This window comes from Pelodiscus sinensis, chromosome 1 (genome assembly GCF_049634645.1).
Source record: "Pelodiscus sinensis isolate JC-2024 chromosome 1, ASM4963464v1, whole genome shotgun sequence".
NCBI lineage: Eukaryota > Metazoa > Chordata > Testudines > Trionychidae > Pelodiscus > Pelodiscus sinensis.
In genome coordinates, this window is record NC_134711.1 from 187245551 (window position 1) to 187267814 (window position 22264).

The window sequence follows — 22264 nt, forward strand, 5'->3', positions numbered from 1 at the left end:
CCTCATGAGCAAATCCCCTCAGATACCCCAGCTCTCCCTGTGCTACAATCAGCCCTGGGCCTACACACAGGTGATGGGTTATAGAACCCAATCTCACCTACCCTGAACAGGTTCTTCTGGTCCCAAGAAACCAACCACAGTTCCCAGTCAATTTACACTTTGGATCTTACCCACAAGATTATAGTGGGCCAATCCTTTAGAAGCTAAAATCTAAAAGTTGATTAATAAAGGAAAGAAAAGAAAAGCATGAGAGTAAGGTTAATAAGGAGAAGACGTTACATGCATTGAATCACCAAGTTCTCAATGAAGGCTCTCAGCAGAGATGTTACAAACTGATGTCTAAAAAGTCTCTGGTCTACATCCTATATCAGGATGGGCCAACAATTCTTCCCAGCTCGCTATTCCTCGCAAGACTGTATCTGGAATCAGTAGCAAAATTGAAGGCCAGATGGAGTCCGCCTCATGGCATTTTATATCCATCCCTGGTATCTTTCAAACTGGAGCAGGTCACTTGGCCCAGTGACCTATCCCTGTGTCCCATGTCAGCAGTCATGATGTTGGCTGGTTTGCAGATCCCAGACACATTCCTCAGGTGTGTATTGGCCTCTCTGAGAGCCTCTTCCCTGGAGCCTTGCTAATTAGCATAGTCAATGACTGAACATTCCTGGCCTATTGCTCTGTCTCTTCCAGCATAAGCACAGAGTACATATTTATAACTCCATATACAGATATCACACAAGTACATGAATAACATATATAAAATCAGTAGAACATAAGCTTTCATTTGACATCTCACATGGCTCTCTCTGTACAGATTTTGGGGCAAGCCCCTCCCCTTTGGGCACAGCAGTGACCTGTCTGATCCCCTTAAATTTCAGTAACGTGACACTGGCCTATAAAGGAGATCATAAAATGGAGGCATTCAAACTATAATCCATGAAATGCATTAACATTTCTGACTATAAATATTTTTGGTTTTTGGCTGCATAGTTTGGTTTTCAATGTTTATCTCAAAAGCTATCATTTGTTTTCATTGAAATTTTCAGCAGAAAAAAAATCTCCCACTATCCATCCAGCTCTCACGTTCAAATTTAAATGTCGCCCTGTTCTCTTTTGTGATACAAATGTTATGAAGCCATTAAAAGCCTGGTAAGTTACTTTGTCAACAAAACATCTAGAAGTGACATTATAAGATACTTGGGGAAGGGTCATATTTGCTATTCTGTTAAAGCAGAGGACTTGGAAAACATCAAAGTAACTTTTGGCCTTCTTGGCATTTGGAAAAGTTAAGACCAAAAGAATTTTAAATTATTACTCAAGTTGTTGAATTTTGTAGGGTTTTAAAAATAAATTTGGGGAGCTTTGAAAAAAGAGGAAACCTGGGTCTCAACAAACCATTAAAGAAGTGTCCAGTTTAATTCTTCAGTGATCACATTCCCTAGTGCATAAGATCATTGAACTTTTAAGCTGAGATTGGATCATAAAGATAAGATGGAGAGTAAATAAACAAGCATGACAACTTCCCTTCAGTGCAGTTATACATATACTGACTTTGAAAAACAGGTTGGTATTTATCTTCTTGGGAATGTACCATTAGTCTTCCAAGCATGTTGCAAGACAGCATAGCACAGCTTATCCAAGGGTTTCCTAAGGAGTCATAAAATGAAGAAAAATAATAATTAGGATGGAGTACCACAAAGTTATCTCTCCCTCTCCTTCTAATAAAGAGATTTTGCATGAATTCTGCTACCTTGATCTCTGCAAATAGTTCCATTGACTTAGATTGGTGGTGGGCAACCTGCGACCCAGGGGACACATGCAACCCACTGGGGTTCTACCTGCGGGCTGTGCACCCGCTGTGTTTTCCTCCCTGAAGCTCTGAGAGGGAGGGGGAAGAGTGAGGACACAGTGCACATCAGTGTATTTATGACACTCCACAAGTGCTGGGGGAATGGGGCAGAGAGCAGTTGTATGAGCCACAGGTAGAACCCCAGTGGGCTGTGGGCCAGAGGCTGCCCAGCACTGCAGCCCACTGACACAAAGGATGGTCACTCATGCAGCCCATTTGATAGTCTTTGTTGCCCATCACTGGCTTAGATTGTGCTCCTGAGATGACCCATGCCGAAGGGAGGCTCACAGTACCTCTCCCTTTCTGCACATACCCACAGAGCACTTTCCCTTTCTGGACTCCATGGTGGTCTCTCTGAGGGTCTGGAGAGGGGAGTGTCTCTGCTGCAGGAGAGAGCAGAGAGTGTGGTGGGAAACTGAGCCAGGGGAGACACACTATTGTCCCTTCCATTTCCATGGCATTGACTTGGAAAATAAGATACCTGGGACTATTATCTTGTCCACATATGGATGCTAATGGCCACTGTAGCCCAGTCCAAGGAAGCCACATTGCCCAGGTGCTCTGTGTGGGTGGCCCTGACCTCCAGCAGATTCCAGCCTGGGAATCATAAGGTTTGGGTTAGAGATTTCCTCCCCCAGAGCCTGTGTTAAGGGCCTCACCACGGGGCTGGGATACCGGTTTTACTGGGGCTACATATGGAATAAGGGTATGTCTACACTATAGCGCTAATTCGAACTAACTTATTTCGAATTAGTTCATTCGAAATAAGCTAATTCGAAATAACGCATTTAGACCCAAAAACTAATTCGAATTAGCGTTTTGCTAATTCGAAATAGCGCATCCCCACTGATTGGTCGCTGGGTCGCATTTAAGGGCAGCTGAAACCGGTTCCGGCAGGGCATCAGGTCAGTAGTTGCTTTGTGTGGCTGCTGTCTGAGGCTATCTGAGGCTTGTGCTTAAAGGGACCCCCCTGGACAGCCGGTTCTCAGCTTTTCCGCTTGCTTGCCTACCTCGCAGACAGACAGCAAAGTGTTTTCCTCTCTGCCTGCCTGTGTCGGTGATTCCCATTGGGGACACCGCCGCAGTTGGCACCATGGAGCCAGAGCTCACCCTGGGCATGCTGCTCCAGTTTTTGGACTTGCTGCTGCAAGCCTGCCAGCAATGGCTGGAGGCTACCTGGCACCATCTGGTGCACATCAGCTCCCTGCCTCTCCCTCTGGCCTCCCTGGGGGTCGTGGAGGAGCCACAGCAGCAGCTGGACACCAGTGTGTCTTCCGCATCTGGTGTCTAGACACCAGCAGCGACTGGTGGGACCGCATCATCCTGGAGCGCTGAGGAGACCAACAGTGGACCCAGAACTTTAGGATGAAGAAGGACACCTTCCCGGAGCCCTGCGAGTGGCTTGCCACTGCCCTGCGGCTATGGGACACTCGCATGAGGCCCGCCATCCCCCTCCAGAAGCGTGTGGCCATCACCCTGTGGAAGCTCTCCGTGCTGGACAGCTACCGATCCGTCGGGAACCAGTTCGGCATGGGGAAATCCATCGTTGGAGGAGTGCTCATGCAGGTATGGAACTCACCGGCCACTGGGCCCAGGGGGAAGGGAGCTGCAAGGAGGGGATGGGCTGCCCCAGGGAAAACGGGGGAGGAGGTGAAAGTGCCCTGCATGGGATTGTTCGGTCTGTCCCGGCTGTACTACGTGTCCCCCGTGGTGGCCAGGATCACAACGGGGGTTGCTTCTGGGAGTGGGGTACGGGGCAGTGCCAGGGAACGAACACTCCCAGCCACCCGGGTGCCCCAGTGATTCGCAGTTTTCTGTGTCTCTCTGCAGGTGGTCAAGGCCATCAACTGGGTGCTGCTCCGCAGGGTGGTCCATCTCGCCGACCCGGACGCCGTCATCTAGGGGTTCATCTTCCCCAACTGCGGGGGGGGCCATTGACGGGATACACATCCCCATCCATGCCCCAGAACACCAGGCCTCCCAGTACATCAACCGCAAGGGGTACTTCTCCATCCTGCAGGCCGTGTCTGATCGCTGGGGCTAGTTCACGGACATTAATGTGGGCTGGTCTGGCAAGACACATGACGCCAGGGTGTTCCACAACTCCTCCATGTGCCAGAGGCTGCACGCTGGGACCTTCTTCCCCACCACATCAGGGTCGGGTACCTGGACATGCCCGTGTGCCTGGTGGGGGATGTGGCCTACCCCCTACAGCTCTGGCTGATGAAGACGTACACTGGGCACCTCAACCCCTCCAGGCAGGCCTTCAATGCCAGGCTCACGAGGGCCCGCATTGTGGTCGAGGGGGCCTTCGGATGCCTGAAAGCCCGATTTAGATGCCTCCTCACCCGCCTGAACCTCGCCGAGCACAATATCCCTTCCATGGTGGCAGCATGTTGTGTGCTGCACAATTTATGTGAAAGGAAGGGGGAGGCTTTCCTGCCAGCCTGGATGGCTGAGGCTGAGCACATGGCTGGCCAGTACATGCAACCCCGCACTGCCGCCGTCCAGGAGGCCCAGCGGGGGGCTGTCCAGATCCGGGAAGCCCTGCGGGAGAGCTTCCTGGTGGAGGAGGAGGACTGACCTCTCCCTTGCATGCCCCACTGGGGCCTTCTTGCACCCTCCCCTCTTTCCCCTTTCCCTTCCCTAACCTCCCTTCCTAATGTAAAATAAACACACCTGTTTTGTCAGAAAACTCTCTGTTTAACTGGGATGGGGGGAGGAAGGAATGAGGGTGGGAGAGGGGAGGGGGAAACCTGGTAGGAGGGTGCTGGAAGGGGGAGGAAGGGAAATCTCAGGGTTGGGGGGCCCTGCTGGCTCTCCTGTCTCACAGCACTGCAGGTGCGGGGACGTCGGGGGGAGTGGGTGTGGAGAGTGGGGCAGGAGGGACGGGGGGTGCAGAGAAAGTGGGAGGGGGAACAGGGGTGGGAGGAGGAGCGAGAGCTGGGGCGGCCGCAGGGGCTGGAGCAGGAGGAGGCAGGAACCTGTCCACCAAGGTCTGGAGGTGACCTCTGAGGGCACGGCTCTGCTCCTCCAGCACCTCCAAGCGCCGTTGCCACAGCCACAGGTCCTCCCAGACCCAGTGGTCCTGGGTGCGGAGCTGGTGCTCCAGTAGCCACAGGTGCGGCCGGTGACAGTCCTCCAGGTTCCTGGTGCACCTGCTGGCCCAGGTGCAGGTGGCTCTTGCAGATGGGGTGGTGCGCCCTGCAGTCCCAGGTGCTGCAGCTGTGGTGAAACAAGAGCAGTGGTCAGTTCTCCCTGGGGACACAGTGAGTGAAACCCAGCCCCCCTCTGCAAGGCGAGGTCGGCGTGTGGGGAATGGGCCAGGGCCCCTGCGTGACACCCAGCTGCTGCTCCATGGTGGGCAAGGCCCAGGCACACGGTTCCTGGGCTCCCACTCCCCTCATGCTCCCCATACACATAAGGGGAGCATGATGGCACTCACATGTGGATCCCTCCCCGGCCTCGGACGACATAGCTGATGTGCTCTGTGGGGTGCCTCAGGGGTCCTGGGCAGGCTCCCTGCAGGCTCCTGGCTCTCGGCATCCTCCTCCTCCTCCTCTGTGTCAGGGACGGGGCCCTCTGCCCCAGAGTCAATCACCACACTGGGGGCATGGACTGCGTGAGCCCCCAGGATGATGTCCAGGGCCTCGTAATGAGGGCATGCCTCTGCGTCGGCCCCTGGCTGGGAGGCCCTGGAGTACACCTGCCGCAGGTCTTTAATCTTGCAGCGGACCTGCTTCCAGATCTGCATGTGGCCTCTGGCGGCCAGGCTGTCAGCCATGCGGCTGTACGGCTGCGTTCCTGTGGCTGGTGCAGAGATTGTGGACGTTGGAGGCCTCCTCCCAAACCTGGAGGAGGTCCACGATCTCCGCACTAGACCAGGTGGGTGCCTGCCTCTTGCAGCCCCGGGCAGGCTCCTGGGAGCCGCCAGCCTGGTCCTGGGAAGATGCGGAGGGCTGGGTGGCAGCGGGTGGCTGGCTCATGCCGTGCCAGGTGCAGGGTCTGCTGGCTGGGTGCTGGCAGGCTTGCAACTGGCACAAGCACTGTAGCCAGACCGTGCCCCTTTAAGGGCTCCGGGGCTGGGAGGGGGGCAGAAGAGTTTCCCTGGTTTGGCCCAGAGTGGCCACCAGGGCAAGCTGGGAAGGGCTAGCCTCCAACCATTTCGAATTAAGTGGCTACACAGCCCTTAATTCGAACTACTTAATTCCAACTAGGCATTAGTCCTCGTGGAATGAGGTTTATCTAGTTCGAATTAAGCACTCCGCTAGTTTGATTTAAATTCGAACTAGCGGTTTGAATGTGTAGCCCCTATTAAAGTTAATTCGAACTAACGGGTGTTAACTTGAATTAACTTTGTAGTGTAGACATACCCTAAGCTACTACAGTGTGAGAACGAAGATAACAGAAACAGACCCTTCAGAACACTACAAGAGGTCTAGTTAGCTTTGGAAATAGAGCGGGGCTCTAAGAGGAATACAGGGGCCCCCTTTGGCCCTAAAAATGGCTCCCCTGAGAGCAGCAGTTGGGGCAGTGTGGGGGAAGCCTGCCATGCTGCAGCCTTCCTCCTCTCTTCACTGTGGATAAGGAGAGAACCATAATGCTGTCAGTCCAGCACCTTTCACAAACCCTCTCTAATCTCCCACCATATTGGATTAAAGGGACTTTTTGAGGTTACAGCTGCGAGCTACCATTTCCTAATAAAGCTCCCCGATATTGTTCCTCATTGAGCTCTGGGGGTTTTTTTAACCTCCCTTATAAAACATCAGTGCATTCAAGAGTGTTACTGGAATACTTTGCATAAACAGAGCAGGGAGACACACCATCTAGTCCCTTACCTTACTTTCACTTTATAATTATTTTTTTAATCTCTGTAGCACTCTGTATTTACAGCTTTAAAGCGCAACCCAATAGTGTTGGATTCCAGCACCATAAACGTACTTCCACAGCACTAGAATGTTCCCATTAACCCTCTCATGTTTGTCCTCTGAACAACAGGTATAACCAAATTCCTCTGGAGGCCTTTCCTTCCTCTCCCCAGAAATGTGCAGAAGTGTGAGGAGAAAGGCATTTTTCCATTCACTGCATGGAGAATATGAAAACTTGGCACACATGGCAACTATGTACTGGAATTTGGGTGGGTCTAGGAAAAAGCACAGACTTCAGTGGAAAATATATATGGGTGTGTGTGCGTGTGTGAGAGAAAACTTTTAAAACCATAAATTGACCACATGCATGGACCAGTGAGGAAAGCAGAAATTTGTCTTGAAATAATACACTCAGTTGGTACGAAAAATAAGCACTGTTGCCATAATTTGAAAGTGCCATTGGTATTTTAAATATCATTCCATTAGTTTCATAGTGGCAGATGAAAGATTCTACTTTTGCCCAAGCATTTTAATGGCTCATATGAACTGTTTTAGTGCTCATTATAAGTTCAAACCATAGCTTTAAGCCATTATCCACTAAGGTAGGGGTGCGGAACCTAAGGCCTGGGGGCCAAATGTGGTCCCCAGCATGCCTGGACCCAACACTCAGGGCTCCTCCCCCCATCACTGGGGAGCCCACGCTGGCACTCCAGACCCACTGCCCCCTGCCTGCCTGATTTTTCTGTGGGTCAGCAGCTCCTGGCCCAAAAAATATTCCCCACTCTTGAACGATGGTGATGGTGATGGTGAGGGCTCAGTGGCATATGTACCACCAGCTGCTGCCAGAGGTAAGTGTTAGGTCTAGATCCCCAAAGGTGTGTAAATGTGGAACTCCCATTGAAATCAATGGGCAATTCAGTGGGGGTATGTTTACACTAGCCCCCTAGTTCGAACTAGGGAGGCTAATGTAGGCATTCGAAATTGCAAATGAAGCCCGGGATTTAAATATCGCGGTCTTTATTTGCATGGTCCAATCCGGTCACCATTTTGAAATTGCATTAGCCCGAAGTAACTGCCCACTGCTACACGCGGCAGTGAAACGGTAATTTGAACTAAGTCTTTAGTTCGAATTAACTGTTACTCCTCCTGGAATGAGGTGAACCGTTAATTCGAACTAAGGACTTAGTTCGAATTACCATTTCTCTGCCGTGTGTAGCAGTTACTTCAGGCTAGTGGAATTTCAAAATGGCGACTGGACAGGAACATGCAAATAAAACCTGGGATATTTAAATCCTGGGCTTCATTTGCAATTTCAAATGCCTACATTAGCCTCCCTAGTTCGAACTAGGGGGCTAGTGTAGACATACCCTATCTTTGACAAATCTGGGTTTAGGCCCTTGTTCTCCATTCTGTTAAAGGAGCTGCTTTGGGAACATGAACTGCATGTCGTCTGCATGAGTGTGCCTTCAAACCCAGGTGTTTCCAAATCCAGCCTAGATCCAGCGATATCTCACAAATGAACACTTGGTTAATAGGCCACTTGGTTAATAGGCCAACCTGCTCATACTTGCACCTGCTTGTTCTCAATCCACTACTTGGCAAAGATACAGTAATTGTGTTGCACTGGTAGATATGTTACCGATGGCATACTTAGATGGTGGGATAATGCACATTACAGGGGTGTAATTTCTAAAGCAAGCTCTACTGTGCTGCACATTAATAGGACTGTGTAGACCCTTCTGCTGTCCCAAAAGTTACTTTTACAAAATACACTGCCAGTCATTTGTGAGAGTACTATCCTCTGAAGTGCTATTACATATTGTAAAAGGTAACTTGAGGTGGTCAGAATGAACAAAGTATATCTAGTGATGCATCATCTGTAATGCCACCCCATACCCTGATTTTCCCAGACAATACCAGTTTTTCATTTCATCAGTTCATGTGTTTGTATGGTTAAGAACTAAAGAGTGTTTGTTCAAGCCTGAGAGGAATTTGCCATGTTTATTAAGACAAACAGTCCATGAGAACAAGTGGTTGTGTGCTTTGCAACATTTGGAGTTTGAAGTGAAAACTCAAGTGAGCGAAGTCATTGTTGAAGCTGTTCTTTGACTCGGAGTGAGGGTTCACCATGCTTATGTGGTAGCACACGATCAACCCATTCAAAACGCACAGTAGGTGCAAGAAAATCCTCCACTCCAAGTAACATGCATATGTCACTGCTGTGGCCGAAGCTAGCAGTATGACAGCAGCACACATTTTCGAAATTAGGAGTCAGGATTTCACCCATAGGATGGTGGGAATTTTGCCATTGACTTCAGTGCAGGCAGGTTTTAACCCAATATATACTCTTATTTTTTGAATGGCTATGTCGCAGCCCTAAAAATAATGTCTACGTAAGTGTCCCAGTTTTTTATTTTGAAACGATAAAGTTTTATTTTTACATCATGGCTCTTTATTAATTAACCAATGAAACTCATGCCTGGGCAGAAGCCCAGCCAGCATGAAATCTAAAGCCCCATTTACTTCCCATTTACACCTTTATAGCTTATGGCACTAGACTTTCTACTGCCCAGCTATACAAGAGTAAATTTCACCCAGAGCTTAGGCTTTTGTAGTGTGTTTTCTAGCCACCCATGCAAATTAGCGAAATTCCGCTATAATTGGGATTTTTAGCCCAGGGCTATCCTTACCCAGACAGAATAGACAGCAGTGTAGGGCATCTGAAAATGTGGGGCATCATTGCATCTTAAAGTCCACCCACATGCTCTTCCTATCCATGGTCTGTGGCTTCACTTCTTTGGGAGGGGATCTAGTTAACTTAAAACTGAAAAAGCCTGCCAGACCTAGTAGCAGAACACTGAACCTGTGAAAGAGCCATTAAAATGGTAATGAAGCCATTTAACAGGCATTTGCCAACATCAGGTATATGTTGTCAATTTCTGATTTTACTGTGGTAGGCCAAGTCTATACTGGTGCTATGCAGCACTATAACTTTCTGGCTCAGGGGTTCAGTGCTTTTTTTGTTTAAAAGAAAAAAAAAAAGAGGTGCTGATACTCCAGGGGAAAAGTTGCTGAACTGTGACTGGAGGTGCCGGTACTGCATCTGGATTTGCTGGTACAGCATACTGAGCAGTACCATCACAAAAAAAGCACTGCAAGGGTATAAATAAACACCCCACCAAGCACAAGAAATTACAGCGCTGTAAATTGCCATACTCTTGACATTACATCACAATCTACATTACATCTTATTTAGAAAATACCGGACATTTGTATTTTCTCATTTATATTTTCTCAATTTGTTTCCCAAACAGAAAGCTCAAATACTTGACTGTCCGGTTCAAAACTGGATACATGGCAACCCTACTGTTTGCTACTGCCCTCATGGAGGTGGTTTATGTAGAGCGCTAGACAAGGGTTTAAAATGTTGCCGTGGCAGTGCTGCTGCAGCTGCGCTTTAAACTTTTAAGTGCAGACAGAGCCCTTGTCTACAGCACCTTAGTTTAAAATTTGCTTTAAAACTATTTCATTAGTGTGTTGCTGAAGATTATAAAATCTCATCTGTAAAAAATTCACCATCCCTCTGGGCTGTCGTTGGAGGAGGAAGGGGGGGCATGTTTTATTACTACCTAGCTCAGGGGTGAGCAAGGTGGTTATACCGAAACAAGTAGTGTAGACCTTGCTTAGTATTTAACAGAGTGAAATTAAAGCTTTGCTGTAAAAGCCAATAGGCTTAGATGGGGGTGGGGAGATGGGTGTGCTTTGTCTTCTCATCTGCCCTGAAGAAACTTGTTCACACAGGTAATGGAATTCTTCTGCATAGCACAAGCACTTCCTGCAAAAACCAGCTTATAACAAGTTTTGAGATGAAACCTGGAGAAGAGGAGTCATCCTTCCTTGGAAACACACTTTATAGTGCTGTAAAATCATAAGACCAGATTCACTGGTGTTTTCTGGTCATGCAAAGCAGCCATACATCTTGTTTGATTAGCAGGCTATGCCAAAGTTATTGCTACTTTGCATAATCGCTGAAGCATGCCTGTGAATCTGGCCCCTAGCTCTTGGAGATGAAAAACTCCACAAGTGTGATGGGATCTCTCCCATTTCTGGGAAAGAATATGCTGTCTTCCCCCCCCCCCCCACACACACTAGATTAGATTCTAGCTTCAGGAGATCTGAGCTAACCAAAACCAAAGACCAATAATATATTGTCCTTTAAATAAAAGACTTTGTATTCCTTTTCTTTCCTTACGAAGCATTCTGTGCGTACTGCATACCAGAATAATCACATTTTATTATGATGTTTCCAAGGTGGTGCATTTTTTGTATTTCCTCATATACTTTCTATTTAGCCCTTTTTAGAGCTTTGTTAGCTATATTCATCATAACAGTATGTAAAATAATTTTTAAAGACACAGAGAGAACAGAGGAGTTAGAGAGTAAAGGGGACTTCTCTCATTGTTACTTACACCCACCCTTGGTTCAGTATAGGTGACACTCTAAGCATCCTAGGTGCTGACTAAAGGAGGTCAGCCAGTTACTAACAAAATACCATTTTCATATTTAGCGTGGTTGTTATAAAATCTGTCATATCACAATTTTGAAACCCTCCACAGAGAGCCACATCTTGCTGCCACACATGCCCTCTGCTATGAAAGCAACAGTGTGCAGAGACCAGTTAAAAGCAAACCCCCAACCTGACAGTAATAGAGCACGTGTCGGTAGCAGGGAAATGACTTAGTAAATAGTGTACCGTGATTACACAGAAGAAAGAGCTGTTCACCACATGTATGAATGAAACACTATATGGAAGCACAGACAATTCTCCTAGAGCATGGCAATGTGTAACCGATTTACTGTGTTAGTTCCAAGGGGCAGATTGTGCCTGGTTAAGCCCACATTCCTTTTCTCACCTCCTTCCCAGAAGCACACAGAGAGCAAACTCAGGCATGAATTAACCCTGCAGTAAAGCCCAGTGGACAATGTGGTGTCCCTCTTTAAGGAGAATTTCAAGAGCAATGCATGGTCCTGATTTCCACTGAGGCCCTAAAATCCTTGATTATATGACCCTCCCAACCAATGTTGGGGGGAAGCCCTGATCAACTGATAGGGAATTTTGTGGAGGCCCTGGTGTCCTTATTGAATTTTCCATGGAGGGTTCTTATCTGGGTCATATAGTAACCACCACTGGGGAGTTAGCATGAGAGACACAGCAGCAGGAAGGGTTGGCCTGTTAAAAAGAAAAAGAAGGAATAACTGAAATCGGTGACAAAGGGCACATGGCCTTAGGAGAAGGCAAGCAAGGTGGTTACCTTGGGCCCCACCTCTTCAGAGCCCCACGCTGCCCCAGCTCACTTGCTGCCCTGGCTGGGAACTGCCCGGTCACGCGGTGCAACCAACCACAACATGCCGCGCTGGACCCGGAAACTCTTTGGCCAGGCCTGCTTCCATGCACAAAATCCTGCAATGAAAGATAATTTTCTGGGAACTTAACACATTATATCAGACAGATGCTCAGCTGTTATAAACTGTCCAAGTTCTATTGAGGTAAATGGAGCTGCCCCAATTTACCCCAGCTATGTTGTGGTTGTATATAGTTTCTAGTATGAGAGGGGTAGCCGTGTTAGTCTGGATCTGCAAAAGTGACGAGGAGTCCTGTGGTACCTTATAGACTAACAGATGTTTTTGAGCATAAGCTTTCGTGGGCAAAGACCCACTTTCCATGCATCTGACGAAGTGGGTCTTTGCCCATGAAAGCTTATGCTCAAAAACATCTGTTAGTCTATAAGGTGCCACAGGACTTCTCATTGCTTATATAATTTCTAGAAAACCAAATAGGTGGTAAGACACCTGTATGTGGTCTGTGGGCCACTATTGAACCAAGGACCTAGAAAATCTCTTGTATCCCAATATGAATTCTCTGAGTTATCTGGGTTGCTTATTATTCCTAATTTATTCACAATGAAGGAATCCTGTCCATTTACAATGATACCTGTAGGTGTAACTGTACCTTCCATTTCACTAAGTATAGCTGAGACTTAAGGCAAGCTTTTGTTTACCTCCTTATCTACTTGCTGAACTCCTGACTAGGAAAAACTCTGAGTAAGTTAATACTGTTGTGAGTGATAGAGTTGTCAATTTTGTTAACATTTATGCTCCCAGTAGAGAGCGGCACACGTTAAAATATATTTTCTCTACTCTGTGACAGGGCTGCAGTGGGAAAACTGGTTTAGGTTGAAATAATTGACTTCAATAGAAACGTGAAAAGAGTGTAATCTAGTTAATTTTAGATTCATTGTTGGTCAGTGAATTGAACACTCATCTGAAGGCCAGGAGCCCTGGAATCTCTTTTTGGCTTTGCCAAGACCTGCTGTGGGACTTTGGGTAAGTCCCTTTACTGTGCTGTGCCTCAGTTTATTTTCTCAATCTTTATCAGCCTTGTCTATTGGCTTCCGAGCAGTTTGGAACCGAGAGGAAGTAAATGCATGGTTGTGCAGGTGGTATTGGAGAGAAGGCTTTGGTTTCTTCAACCATGGAACTCTGTTCCGAGCACAAGGATTGTTAGGAAGAGATGGGATCCACCTAACCAAAAGAAGAAGGAGCATCTTTGCGAGTAGGCTTGCAAACCTAGTGAGGAGGGCTTTAAACTAGGTTTGTTGGGGGGTGGTAACCAAAGCCCTGAGGTGAGTGGGAAAGTCAGATATGGGGAAGAAATGCAAAGAGGAACGAACAACAAAGCAGAACCCCTGATTCGAATGGAGAAGGTAGGACCAACAACTGGTTATCTGAGGTGTTTGTACACTAATGCGAGAAGCCTCAGTAACAAACAGGAAGAATTAGAGGCCCTGGCCCAGTCCAAGAACTATGATTTGATTGGGATAATAGAGACTTGGTGGCATGACTCGCATGACTGGAAGGGTATAGACTGTTCAGGAAGAACAGGCGGGGGAGAAAAGGAGAAGTTGCACTGTATGTAAGAGAGCAGTATTATTGCTCAGAACTCCAGTATATAGAGGGACAAAAGCCTGTTGAGAGTCTATGGATTAAGTTTAGAGGTGCAAACAATAGCATTGATGTTGTGGTTGGTGTCTGCTACAGGCTGCCGGATCAGTGGATGAGGTAGATGAGGCTTTCTGTAGACAACTAAAAGAAGCTTCCAGATCGCAGGCCCTGGTTCTCGTGGGGGACTTTAATCACCCTGACATCTGTTGGGAGACCAATACAGCAGTACACAGATAATCCAGGTAGTTTTTGGAGAACGTTGGGGATAACTGCTTGGTACAAGTGCTGAAGGATCCGACCAGGGGCCGTGCACAGCATGACCTGCTGCTCACAAACAGGGAGGAACCAATAAGGGAAGTAGAAGTGGGTGATAACCTGGGAAGCAGTGATCATGAGATGGTAAATTTCAGAATTCTGACCAAAGGAAGAAATGAGAGTAGTAAAATACACATCCTGGACTTCAGAAAAGCAGACTTTGACTCCCTCAGAGAACTGATGGGCAGAATCCCCTGGGATGCTTACATGAAGGGGAAAAGAGTCCAGGAGAGCTGGAAGTATTTTAAAGAAGACTTATTGAAGGCACAGGAAGAAACCATCCCGATGCGCAGCAAGAGAAGCAAATATGATAGGAGACCAGATTGGCTTACCGGGGAAATCCTTGGTGAATTTAAGCACAAAAAGGAAACTTACAAGAAATGGAAACCTGGACAGTTGACTAGGGAGGGGTATAAATATATAGCTTGAGAATGCAGGGGAGTTATCAGGAAGGCGAAAGTGCAATTGGAATTGCGACTAGCTGAAGTACTCAATGCTTTCTTTGCCTCTGTCTTCATGAACAAGGTCAGCTCCCAGACAAATGCACTAGGCGATGCAATATGGGAAGAAAGTGGACAGCCCTTGGTGGGGAAAGAACAAGTTAGGAACTATTTAGAAAAGCTAAACTTACACAAATCCATGGGTCTGGATTTAATGCATCCGAGGGTACTGAGGGAGTTGGCAAATGTAATTGAGGAGCCTTTGGCCATTATCTTTGAAAAGTCATGGAGATCAGGAGAGATCCCAGATGATTGGAAAAAGGCCAATGTAGTGCTCATCTTTAAAAAAGGGAAGAAGGACAATCACGGAACTGTAGACCAGTCAGCCTTACCTCAGTGCCCAGAAAAATCATGGAGGGGATCCTCAAGGAATCCATTTTGAGGCACTTGGAAGAGGAGAAAGTGATCAGGAATAGTCAGCATGGATTCATAAAAGGCAAGTCATTCCTGACCAATCTGATTAGCTTCTATGATGAGGTAACTGGCTATGTGGATATGGGAAAGTCAGTGGATGTGATATACTTTGACTTTAGCAAAGCTTTTGATACAGTAACCTATAGTATTCTTGCCAGCAAGTTAAGGGGATATGGATTGGATAAATGGACTGTAAGATGGATAGAAAGCTGGCTAGAAGGTCGGGCCCAGTGGGTAGTGATCAATGGCTTGATGTCAGGTTGGCGGTCGGTTTCTAGTGGAGTGCCCCAAGGATCGGTTCTAGGACCAGTTTTGTTCAAAATTTTTATTAATGACCTGGATGAGGGGATGGATTGCACCCTCAGCAAGTTTGCAGATGACACTAATCTAAGGGGAGATGTAGATATGCTGGAGGGCAGTGATAGGGTCCAGAGTGACCTAGACAATTGGAGGATTGGGCCAAAAGAAATCTGATGAGGTTCAACAAGGACAAGTGCAGAGTCCTGCAGTTGGGAAGGAAGAATCCCAAGCATTGTTACAGGCTGGGGACCAAATGGCTAAGTAGCAGTTCTGCAGAAAAAGACCTGGTGATTACAGTGGACGAGAAGCTGAATATGACTAAGGCTAATGGCATATTAGGTTGCATTAAGAGGAGCATTGCCAGCAGATCCAGAGATGTCATTATTCCTCTTTATTCGGCTCTGGTGAGGTCACATCTGGAGTACTGTGTCCAGTTCTGGGGCCCCAACTACAGGAAGGATGTGGATGCATTGGAGAGGGTCCAGCGGAGGGCGACCAAAATGATTAGGGGGCTGGAGCATATGACCTATGAGGAGAGGGTGAGGGATTTAGGTTTGTTTAGTCTGCAAAAGAGAAGAGTGTTGGAGGATTTGATAGAAGCCTTCAACTTTCTGAAGGAAGGTTCCAAAGAAAATGGAGAGAGGCTGTTCACAATAGTGACACATGGCAGAACAAGGAGCAATGGTCTCAAGTTACAGTGGGAGAGATCTAGGTTGGATATTAGGAAAAATTATTTCACTAGGGCTACATCTAGACTACATCCCTTTTTCAGAAAAGGGATGTAAATTAGACGTATCACAATTGCTAATGAAGCGGGGATTTAAATCTCCCGCGCTTCATTAGCATAAAAATGGCTGCTGCTTTTTTCTAGCACGGAGCTTTGTCGGAGAAAAGCACCAGTCTAGACACTTATCTTTTGAAAAATAAAGCCTTTTTTGAAAGATCCCTTATCCCTCATCCGAAAAAGGGATGTAGTCTAGATGTAGCCTAGGAGGGTGGTGAAGCACTGGAATGAGTTACCTAGGGAAGTAGTGGAGTCTCCATCCCTAGAGGTTTTTAAGTCTTGGCTTGACAAAGCCCTGGCTGGGTTGATTTAGTTGGGATTGGTCCTGCCCATGGGCAGGGGGTTGGACTTGATGACCTCCTGAGGTCTCTTCCAACTCTATGATTCTATGAATGGATTTCAAAGATTCGGGGAGAAGAATGAATGCCCTGTGGTAAGGGTGCAGGCTTGGGTGACATGGGGTCTGTCACAGATTGACTCCCTGTGTGAATTTGAATAAATCACTTAGCCTGTCTATCTCTGCCTCAGTTTCCCCATCCATAAAAGGGGGAAATAGCACGGCCTTACCACAAGGTATACTGCCCTCATTTCTACTTTATCTCAGTACAAGGTGTTGTTAATAAATGCAGTACATGTATGAGATATATACAGAGGGAGGACGCAGCCAGAATTTACCTGAGAACCACAAAGGGTTTCCAGGTTATGGCTCCACAGCGTCCTAGAAATCTTGAGAACCTCGAGGTTTCTAGGCTCTTTGCTGTGGAGTCTAGAGTCAAGCCATAATTAGCATGGGGACTCCCAGCTTCATGCCAGAGAAGAGGTGTTCCAGAACCATGAACCTGGATGACTTGAGGTCCACATCCCCAAAGTCAGCCATACTGCAGGGTCTAAGAGACAAAAAATGGTCTCCAGAGTTCTAATCCTCTCTTGGCTACTGTTACGCAGCTTTGGATAACACATTGGTCTCTGTGCTTCTTCCTGCCTAGGTAAAGTGGGCTGGGAATGTTTGTCTGCTTCACAGCAGTGTTATAAGGATTAATTAATGTTTGCATGACACTTTAAAGCTGCAAGTGACACAGTGGAGAAGTGCTAAGTATTATTATGATAAACATCGACAGCTGATAATGGCTTTTTGTAACCTGCAGTTTAATTCTAGCACTCCAAGTCTCAGGAATGGAAAGTGTGACTCCACAGTGAACTAGTGTCTGTTTAGACTTGCCCTCCTAAAGAGACAGGTAAGGCTTGCATCACATGAACTGGGGGAAGGGAAAGCCTCACTCAGAAGTTAAGAGTCAGAATGCCTGGCTATGCTAATAAAGACGAAAGATGAAAGGTTTTGAACTTAAGGAATTTGAAAAAATAACATCCCATCAAGAGCCACATTAAAGTCCTGAATATTTTGTTACTGTGGAAGTCATTCATAAAAGAGTTTGAACATAACAGATTTCTGGTGATTCTTTGCATAAATGTTTGTCTCTGCTCCAGCACCATTTTATAACTTGTTTTATACAACAGCAAAACAAATTTTAGCCGTGGTTTAGTTTGTTTAAAAAATGGTGCTCATGAAAGATTCCAGACTGACAGCGCTGTGGACAGCAAAACTCCTCTGTTTCTCTACTGAGCTTGGGCAGGGGCAGTGAAAGTTTCTCCATACTGCAGGGTCTAAGTTCCTCGAACCACTGTGGGATTCTGATCCAAAAGGCATTGAAAACAATAGAATATCTCCATTGACTTGGATGATTTTCAATCTACCTATCTTCTTTTATTCTTCTGCCCATCATTGTAGTACTTGTGCACCTTCCACATAAAATTAACAGCAAGGATTCTGAGCAGGCCCTTGGAGAGAGCATGATTCCCATATGAATCTCTGCTGGACACAATGGAACACCTTGACTTTTTTGGTTTGACCTTCTCCTTGATTGACCAAATGTCTGTCAGGAAGAGTAAAACTTGTGGAGAAATAAGAACTAGTGATCGGGAGGTGGCAAATGGAAGGGTTATTAAATGGCTAGCTTCAGGAATGGATCTAATAACCACAGGTAGATATATTCATAGGCACGATGGCCCACGCCTTTCACAAATAAAAAGCAATTTATTTAAAAATATATTGACACTGTTGATCAGATGGACTATCAACCTGTCCTTCCCTGCTCCCAGCTATAGAGAAAACTTGTTACTTCAGCCAAGAGCCTACCCTGGAGCCTAGAAGTAATAGTTGTCAGAAGAGTACATGGTCTCAGAAGGCTCTATTACTGGTTGCTCCTGCCTGGGGAAGGGAAAGAGCTCTTTTTCAGGAGCTGACACCTTTCTGATTGCAAGTATTGGAACATGGAGGAGGGTCTAGACTCTCTAGAGGGTTCACTGTCACAGTGCAAATCCTGCCACCCTCCAGCGCTTGTGTAGCCCAGAGGCATAGTGGGGAGGGACAAAGCAGTGAGAATTTCTGAGATACTTGTATGACCCACTGGACCTTGTACAATCTGCCAAAGATCTCAGAATGAAAAAAAAATATGTTTTTTTTAATGCTGATTGCTTCCAGTGACTAAAAGAACAATGTACATTTTATCCATTTATATCCAAGAGGAGAGTGGGGGAGACTCCAGTCACAAAGCATTTTTGAGAGAGGAGGCATTTGAGGCCATTTGATCAAATACTGCTTTGGGACTAGTTTAATCAATTTGTATAGGCCCAAGGAGATCCTGAACAAGTAAAACTGATTGCACGGAGTGGACATTTTTGTGTGTATGCAAGTAGGTCTCAACTCTTTGATATGTGACCCTCAATGCTTTTTTTTTTTTGTGTGATGGTACCACCTGGTATGCAGTACCAGCACCTCCAGATGCAGTACTGGCACCTCCAGTCAGAGCTCAACAACTTTACCCCTGGAGTACCGGCACCTTTTTTTTAACAAAAAAAAAAAAACACTGGTGACCCTTATAGTCAATGTTAACATCACAATACTTATTGTCAATGGTTTGGACATAAATCTAAGCTTTCTTGGTCTTGTGTGCATTACAATCCTTTAGCAGTACACAGTCTAGTGGGGAATATCTCTTTTGTTGGTTCCAATGTTCCAGCCAGAAATCTGGAGCAGTTAACTTTTGGCCATTGCAATACAATACAAATCTGAGACTGTTCCTTCCCTTCCTTTATTATGCTACTGTTTCTTTAATTTGTCAATTCACTCTGTCTTTAGAGTTGGGGTGGGATTTGGTTTTGTGTTTAACTAGGAGTTTTGGCTAAGTAACCAGATGGTTTTCCCTTCAATATAAATCAACTTGTTTGATCCCTTACAGTTAGCAAATGTTCTATTGTTATTGGGAATATTTCTGTTTCTTTGAAAAATGTAAATTTATTTTTTTTAGGAATGTTTGTTGATTCAAGAAAAAAATTGAAAAGAAGTAGAATAAAAACCAGGCAGGGAATCTAGACAGAACTAAAAACTTCCAGATGTAAGGAAGTTACAGTTCAGAAATCTTTTAAGGTACCTGTATATAAAGATACATAGGGAATAAGATGGAGAATATTAACAATAATATTATTATGGCCTTATATAACTCAATGTCTTGCCCTCATTTGGGCTACTGTATTAGTTACTTCATTTCCGAATTAGGAGGAGTTCAGAGATAAGTGAGGAGAACTATTAATGGCACAGAAAATCACTCACATGAAGAAAGAAAAGATTGCAATTGCTAGCCTTAGAGAGGAACTGACTAAGAGGGGGAAAGTATGTGAAATAGCGATGTCTACACAGCAAAATTATTTCAAAATAATTTAGTCCGTGTCTACACAGCAGTTATTTTGAAATAATGTCGAAATACTGTCAAGCCGGAAGACTTCTTACTCCAACTCCTGTAACCCTCATTGTACAAGAAGTAAGGGAAGTCGGAGGAAGAGTGCTCTATTTTGAAATAAGTGCTGCATAGACTCTCCTAATTTTGAAATAAGCTATTTCAAAATAAGCTACGCAATTGACGTAGTTCAATTTGCGTAGCTTATTTCAAGTTACGCCCTGCTGTGTGGACACACCCTTAGAGAAGGTTGTTGGCAACATCTGTACAGTCTTTCTCTCTGCACTGGTCTACACTAAGGAGTTTTTTCGAAATAACTCCCTTTATTTTGAAATAACAAGTGGAGTGTCCGCACTATCAAGCCCGTTATTTCAAAATAAGTGGCTAGTTATTTTGAAATAGTAACTCCCGCTTTCTTTGAGGAATAATGTTTATTTCAGAGTAGTTATTTTGAAATAGCATTGGTGTGGATGCTCCACTGCTTCTATTTCAAAATAACGGCTCCCTAGAGTCATTCAGAGTAATTGCTCCCAAGTGCTTCCTAAGGCTCTAAGTCATGGTAGCTTGTCCACATTAATGGAGCCTTCCTTGGATTAATTTTGAAGCTTCCCTGTACTGTCGACACACTATTTCAAAATAGTTATTTCGGGAGTTATTATTTCAAAATAACTTATTTTGAAATAATTTCCTAGTGTAGATATGACCAAAGGGAGACTGCCATGGACTAATTTCGAGCCTTCCTTGTACTATGGACACGCTATTTCAAAATAGTTATTTCAGGAGTTATTTCAAATTAAGTTATTTTGAAATAATTTCCTAGAGTAGACATGCCCTCTAATCTCTACAAGAACAAGAGGACATTCAATGACATTGAAAGGCAGCAAATACAAAACTGATAAAAGGAAATGTTTATCCATACAAATCACAGCGAACCTGTGGAATTCATTGCCATGAGATATCATAGAGACTAAGGGTTTAGCTTGAGGAGAGAGGGGGGCAACCAGTTAGAGACAAAAAGCCAAAATAGCTGTGGATAGAGCCATGTATTATATATTTATTTTTATATATGGATAGATAGATAGAAATAGTACACAGAATGTACTGATAAAAATAACATTACAGGACATTTCATACAAAAATCGATAAAAAAGTCTCTAGCCAATTAAAAAAATCACGGCCAGTCCATAGATCTTCAGAGAATTTAACAAGGAATAAACATCAAATAAAAAAAAAAAGCCCTTTAAAAATACAATAATATTCTCACACTAAAAAAAAAAAAAAAATTCCACCCTGTATTTTAAATTTAACACTACTGCCTTATTATGTCCTGTGAGTTTTTTAAAACGAAGCGGAACTAAGAAGTAAATTAGCACAATTTGAAATGCCCTTTTCACTCCAGCTTGTTGATCTCTGGTATAGTTTCCTCATTTTTTTTACTTATGAAGATTATGGCTTTTTTATAGTTCTAAAAATTCAGGTCTGTCCCAGACTGCAAATTTGAGAGGTTCAAGAACAATATCTTAGAATAGTTGCTTCAGCCTGGCAAACAATAGCCTTTAGATTTTCTTTAAAGAAACACAGTGTAAACCAGGAACATGCTGATTCTTTTTTTTGCCCTGGAATTTAAATATGACATCTATGTTGGCTGCCTTGTTCTGCATCCATGAAGACTTTGAGTTTAAGGTGCTTCACTCCCCCTCCCGCTATAACCCAATGCCCTTCCCCCCCCCCCCCGAGCCAGGCACTCCCAGCCCTCCACTCTAACCCAATCCCTCTTACCTCCCCCAGAGCCCGGCACCCCCAGATCCCCGCTCAAACCCAATGCCCTCCCCCAGAGCCAGCCACCCCCACCCCACAAAGCCAATCCCCCTCCTCTTCCCTGGAATCAGGCACCTCCATCCCTTCCCCCACTCTAACCCAATGCCTGGGTCCTGGAACAGCCGCCGCCACACCACACGCTTCTCCCTCCAGGCGCTGGGTGCGTGCGCAGAGTGGTTGGCTGTGAGCAGTCCGGGCATGCAGCACAGAACTAGCAAGAGCCGCATTTCTTTAAGCAAAAACCTGCATGCGGCTCGAGACCTGCGGTTTGGCCACCCCTGGGTGAGCTGGTTCAAAAAGAGATTAGATATTTATCTGAGTAACAAGAATATCTTGTTAAGCTAGAAAACATTTTAAAAGCCAAGAGCTTTGGAAGGGATAAAACCTTCAAGCTTCAGGGTGCAGGCCAATCTCTAACAATTTGGACTTGGAAAAAAATAACCGTAGGTGCAGGTTATTTCATCACTGGCTATAAAAGGGTTTATTCCCCTGAAGTATCTGACACTGGCTACTCTCATAGGCAAGGTACAGGATTAGATGGACTGCTGTTCTGCTACAATATGGAAATGCCCCTGTTCCAGTATTCATGCAGCAAGGATGACACCAAAGAGAGGAAGTATTTT

The 22264-nt window shown here is 45.6% G+C and overlaps 1 protein-coding gene and 1 long non-coding RNA gene across 7 annotated transcripts in view; one reads left to right on the forward strand and one right to left on the reverse strand.

Annotated features, from left to right (window-relative positions):
• Positions 1–22264, forward strand: part of KCNJ15 (potassium inwardly rectifying channel subfamily J member 15) — a 95547-nt gene that overhangs the window by 66280 nt on the left and 7003 nt on the right. The window contains exon 1 of one of the 6 annotated variants that reach the window (XM_075911956.1): positions 17228–17267. The exons of the other annotated variants lie outside the window; for them this stretch is intronic. The gene's annotated coding sequence lies outside the window, so the exon portion shown is untranslated. Of the gene's footprint in view, positions 1–17227; positions 17268–22264 lie in introns of those variants that run through there. 6 annotated transcript variants of the gene reach the window in all.
• Positions 1682–22208, reverse strand: LOC142821151 (uncharacterized). Its single transcript, XR_012898101.1, has 3 exons — positions 21741–22208; positions 12030–12178; positions 1682–5074 (listed from the first exon to the last, which is right to left on the reverse strand). It is a non-coding gene; the product is annotated as an uncharacterized LOC142821151 (long non-coding RNA).